A 5,819-nucleotide genomic window follows, 5' to 3' on the forward strand; every position below is an offset into this window, starting at 1 on the left:
AGACCCTCATGGGTGCTGCACCCGGGGAATGTCTGGAGGATCTGGAAGGAGCCAGTCCTACATCATAGCACCTGAAACGTAGCTTGTTGAGAAGTCAAGTGTTTGAGCTGCAGTAGGCTCCAGAGGAGATTCTAGAGCAGGGGTGGGCAAAATGGTGGATCAGACAAGCAGCTGGGCTCCATTTCCCAGCAGCCCCTGCCCTGTGGCCAGTTTCCATGGAGACCCCAGTAGTGGCAGTGCCATGACAGCGCAGGTGACAGTATGGGGCCAGGGTTTCCATGGAGATCTGCCCCAGCCATGCTGGCAGGGCACGCAGCTGGGCAGGGAGCTGCTCTGGGGTTGGGGCTGGGATCTTGCAGTGGTGCCAGCATGGTCCTGCTACCTGCATGCCCCTGCCCATCGCAGCTCTGCCCCAGCTCCAGACCACGCCATCACGGCCACAAGATCCCAGCCCCGGAGCAGCTCCCCGCCCAGCCGTGCACCCGGTCAGCGCTGCTGGAGCTAGTCTCCATGGAAACCCCAGCCCTGCACTGTCACAGGCTGCTGCTCCTGGGGTCTCCAGGGAAATTGGCCTTAACGATGAGGGCAGGGGCTGCTGGACAATGGAGTCTGCCATGGGCTCGATCCAGCCCACAGGCCAGGCTTTGCCCACCCCTGTTCCAGAGCCTGGAATAGAAATTGCATACCTTGCCCTTTGCTCCCTGACTCAACCTCTCAAAATCTTTAGTTTGCACCCCCTTAAAAGCACAGTCCTTTGAAGCAGACCTTCTGAGGTCATTCAGAAGCTAGCAGGTGACTGTCCATTAGCCCAGGCTCCATGGGCTAATGTTTAATTTCTATATGGCAGAGCCAGTCAATAGCAACTCCCTTCACCAAGGACTCCTGGGTTCCAATCCTATCTTTGCCAGTATCATCCTGTATGACATCCGTAAGTCACTTTGCCTTTCTGTGCCTAAATTGCCCCAAAGGGCGGTGGAATCAACTGGGGTTAGGGGAGCTAATGCTCTTTGCAGCTCCGCTGGATGATGTTGGAGGAAAGCAAAAGATTGTTGGGACAATCCTTGGGCTCCTGACCCCATTACTTAACTGTTCCAAGGCATCTGACAGGGCTGGTGAAACCTGCCAGGGAGCAGGTAGTTGTACCAGGAATCCATGTGTCTCCTAGCTGCAGGTATCTTAAGATCCAGACTCAGGCATGCCCCAAGGACACGTTCATCAGCCTAGTAAATTTACCTTCCAGCATCTGGTTGAGTGGGATTCCAGCAGAGACAGAGTGCCTTGAGGCCATAGCCCAGATAAGGAACTGCTGTGCTAGGTGCTGTATATTCACGTAAGAAAAAGAAAGCCTCTGCCCCAAAGACCTTACAGTCTAAGGATGAACCAGACCAATGCTCTAACTAAAAATGATCCTAGTTTAGTGGAGGAATCTGGGATCCTAACAGAACAAGCCCCCTTCCATATAAAGGGTAGAGGCAAAATTCTAGCCCTGAACATGGGTGAAGTTGGCATCTGACTACAGACTCGACAAGCAGCGTTCCCTCTAAGCTGCGTGGTGTGCGTGGCTGTGCAGGCACGCCTGGTAGCACGGTATGAGCGCACCTACGCAGCCACGCACACCACACAGCTTAGAGGAACGCTGTCTACAAGCCTGGTCTATTGTTGGTATTACCTCAGGAAGCTAAAGGCCATATAGAGCACCATACCCTGGAGTGGGTTGCTGGCAGTGGGAACTTATGCCTTGACTATTTCAACTGAAACTGTTGTGTTGCCCTGTCACTACTGGAGGGGTCAGAAAGCCACTCTGAGCAGGCATGGGTAATGCATACAATATAGGATGTACTGGCACTGGACTCGGTATATCTTTAATTTCAACAGTGTGTCAGTGGGAAAAGCTGAGGGTGAGGGTGAGGCTTGTAGAAATTACCCCTGCTCACCTTCCTCCCTCACACCATTACCCTATCTGCTCTCCAGTATTCACTGGTAAATTAAATGCCTGTGATAAATCACTAGCCAGGAGGTAAGATCTAGTCTTCCTGACTGGGAAGGGCACCTCTCACTGCCTTTCCTCCTTGTGCTCTGTCCCTCCCTGCAGACAATGAACAAATACCCAGAAGAAATAATACTATGACTAGCCCTAGGAGAGGAACCCGAATTTGATCCTGCCTTATGGACTGGTTTGTAATTGATCAGATAAGCTTCCTTGGCAGGAAACTGACATCACCAGTCTGCTGATAAACACAGTTGTGACTCTGATGATATGCTGTGGCAGTTAGTTTTACCCCTGATTAGCTTGTGGGTTGGAGAACCCTACAGCCCCCAGCTCAGCTGGGAAACCCCAGCATCCCACATCCCCATCCTGATCATGATAATCTTTAGGAAAACTTTGCTGTTCTCTTCCACTCTGCATTCCACATGCACCTCCGCACACCTAAGGCTGACAGCTGAGAGGGAAGGATAAGAGCCAAGACCAGTGAGAGATCATCCACTGGGAAGGCCTTTCTGACCTTGGACTGGATTTTTACAGAGCCAAGACCTGGAAAGTCCAAACAAACTCCCCATATCCCTTCACTCATCTGTCCATCATCCCAATTCTCTGAGAGAGGCAAGCTTCCAACATCGAGCCATGGAGAAGAACTATGAGGACAGAATGGTTCCTATCAGCCCTTCTGACTCCAGCACACATCCAGGTTCCAGGAGAGGTGCTACCATAACCTTTGTCCTCTTGGCTGCAGTTGAATGTTTTGCTGCTGCTACAGTACACTGCAATGGCTGAACTCTGCTGTGCATTTTCCTCTACTGGAGCAGGGAGGGACAGTTGCAGACAGGGTACTGTAGCAAAGGATCAGGCATCTGTCATTTCTGCACAGGTGCATCTGACAGCCTCCCAATTCACCCATGAGCAAGTACAAGGCACTGAACCAGTTAAATCCCACTCACTTCTGCTCATGTAATAAGTCACACTTTTTTTAAGCCAAGCCCAGTTAGCAAATGCTGATGAAAAAAGCCCAGGCAGAAAAAGCTGCTGGACTGGAGGGGAAGGAGTGTAAGGAGAAGGAGTGGCCTTAGCTCAGGGCTCATCATTTCCAATGGCATCCCAAGCAAGACACCCACAGATCCCTGATCATCTGCTCCTGGGGTGCTGATGTCAGATAGCTCTAAAACCCTTCTCCGGTGGCTGGTGTTAAGTGTGCACAGAGAGGGGGTGGGAGGCAGACTGCAGGGAGGCTGGCAGGAATTCTCTGCCAACATCTCAGTGGGGGGAATTTAAAACAAAAAAAGGCTTCATTGTTGAGACCTGGAAACAAATAAAACCACTAACAACATTGCCTTGCCAAGGAGAGGCAACCTCTTAAACTGGCCCAGAATCAGGCTGTGGCCCCACACTCCCGACTTAGAGGGGATCTGGTTTTGTTTGCTGTGTAGTCAGCCTCTAGCCCCCACCCCGCTCCTTGTCTGCTCTGAGCACTGTTGGATGGGCAGGCTGGGAGGGGGAGGTTCACAGGAGAGGCTCTAGCACAGCTAACTGTAGGAAATGAGGGGGAAATGTAGAGCAGCTGTTAGGGCTTTAGAGACTGCAGTTCAAGTCCTTGCCCTGCCATGGATTCCCAGTGTAACCTCAGGGAAATCCTTTAGCTGCTTTGTGCCTCAGTTTCCCCACCTGTGAAACACCCAGCACTGCCATCCACAGGTGTTGTGAAGGTAACTCCATTAAAGATTGGGAGGCACTCAGGTAACATATACTTTAGTCTAGATCAAATAAAATGGCTCTTTCTGGGAGGTGGATGTTTTCCCAAAGCACAAGGAGAAGAGCTGAGAACTAACAAAATCACTTCACCTGGGTCAGCCAGCAGCTATAGAGCTCATCACCTCCTCTCCATGCCTGCTGCACTAAGGTAGCAGCAGGACTGGCTGGCTTCTGCTGGACATATGAGGGATCACAGGCTGTCTTGCACTTGGGAACCCTTGCAGATCCATAGCTACCTTCTGTTAGCATCTGTTCGGAAGGACAGGATGTTTCCCTTACCAGCCTGGGCTGCTGTCAAAGGAGGGCTCCAGAGCTGCGCTTCGGTTTAAAGAGTCACGGAGGAGAAATGCTTTATGATATGTGTAGAGGAAAACATGTGCCTTTGCCCCTCCACAAAGCACCCCCGCTTGATTCTTGGGCTGGAACACTATGAAAAGACAGGGGCAGTTATACATCAGTGTGACGGATCACCTTTGGGGTGCTCGCCATATGGCAGGGGCTGCAGTAAGCCAAGACAAAGCCAGCAGGGAAGGCAGCCAAGTGAAGCCCCCGAATGTCATTTTAAGGGGGAAGGTGTGTGGCAGGGAACTGTGGGTGCCTGCCGCTTTAAGAGAGGAGCCAAGCAGCCAGCAGGTGCTTGATTGTGCCAGCCATGTTAGACCTCTGGCTGCCTGCATACACAGGGCAGCTGGCTGCTGGCAGCCCAGGCAGTAACATCACCTGGCTGCAAGGCTCCATGCAACATCCTGGCGATAAGGGCACGAGCTGTAGGGGATGGCTAGGAGGCTCCTGGTCCTGGGCATGACCTAAAACTGCACCCTGCCGGGAGTGGGTGGCCTGGTGGGACTCCCAGTGGCGTGGGAGCCCCCAGGAAATGCCAGGCCAGTTATTACCCTGGTGAAAGGCAGGTTGGGGCGCCTTAACCCCTAGCCCTCACCTTGGGGTGGGTAATGTAACATTGGAGGTAGTTGGGCCCAGGCATGGCTACGACCACCTGAGCCCACTGGGGACGGAAGCCCTGTGGCCCCAGTGAGGGGGGCAGAGATGAGGGGCCCCAGTGAAGGGGAGTAGGCCTAGATATGTCTCCAGATGCCTGAGGCTGTAGCTTGAGCCAGAGGCCAAGTAAGGGGGCTCAGTCCAAGATATAGGGGCGAGTCCTGACCCCGGTAAGTCCTCCACTGCTGGGAGGCTGAGTGTGGGTCAAAAACAAGACCTATAGTTGAGCACAATGGCCTGCTGCTCCGGGGTGGGAGTGAGAGTCTCCGTGAGACCCCGAAGCACCAGTCGTGGCGTGAGTTGAGAACGCCCCAGTGAGGGGTGGCCCTAGGAAGGAGGGCAGAGAGTAGGGACCTCAGTGGGGGAGAGGAACCAGAGGGCTGGGAGCCCAGCATGTTTGAATGTATAGAGTTGCCCCGGGAAGGGGCCAGGGCAAGCTTAGACCCGGTTGGGTAATTGGCTGGCCACTACCCTGGTGAGGGTTGCGGGAGAGGCCCAAAAGATGGTATGTCTGCCACCAAGGTATGAACTAGGTAAAGCCTATGGCCTAAGGGGCCCGCTCCAAGAGGGAGCAAGGCAGTATAAGCTGTTGATGCGAGAAAGAGACCCTGTGAGAGAGGGTGGTGTGTGTGAGGCCCTCGTGAGAGGAGGGCAGTATGAATGTGAGCGTGTCCGAGGCCTGACAACAAGGCCTAAGCTTGGTCTGGCTGTAGGTCGGGAGCACTGTGTCATCTGGATGCCATCTGCGAGGCTTGGGCTGCGGTGCAGGGAAGAAACAGAGTCGCAGATAGTGCCCCCTGGCATTGGAGTTTAAAACCAGAAAGGTCCATTCAGATCCCTTAATCTGGCCTCCTGCCTCAACACAAGGCAAAAATGCATCCCCTGATTCCAGCATCCAACCTTGACTGGGGCTGAGCTGGGGCCTGACACTTCCTGTATTAAGATGCAGATGAGACCTGGTGGCTCACACCCAACAGTCCCAGCACGTCAGATCCTGGGCTACTCCAGAACACCATGAGTCACCCTGTGGCGGGAAGCAAGGGTGTTGGCCCCCGGGGAGCTGCAGCTGTTGACAGAA

At 53.4% G+C, this 5,819-nt stretch overlaps 1 protein-coding gene across 2 annotated transcripts in view; it reads right to left on the bottom strand.

The window, feature by feature from the left end:
• ERBB2 (erb-b2 receptor tyrosine kinase 2) overlaps nucleotides 1-5,819 on the bottom strand; it is a 49,678-nt gene that overhangs the window by 32,239 nt on the left and 11,620 nt on the right. The window contains exon 2 of one of the 2 annotated variants that reach the window (XM_025202926.1): nucleotides 3,836-4,172. The exons of the other annotated variant lie outside the window; for it this stretch is intronic. The gene's annotated coding sequence lies outside the window, so the exon portion shown is untranslated. The remainder of the gene's footprint in view (nucleotides 1-3,835; nucleotides 4,173-5,819) is intronic. 2 annotated transcript variants of the gene reach the window in all.

The sequence above is a fragment of the Alligator sinensis genome, unplaced genomic scaffold, assembly GCF_000455745.1.
Source record: "Alligator sinensis unplaced genomic scaffold, ASM45574v1 scaffold886_1, whole genome shotgun sequence".
Classification (NCBI taxonomy): Eukaryota; Metazoa; Chordata; order Crocodylia; family Alligatoridae; genus Alligator; species Alligator sinensis.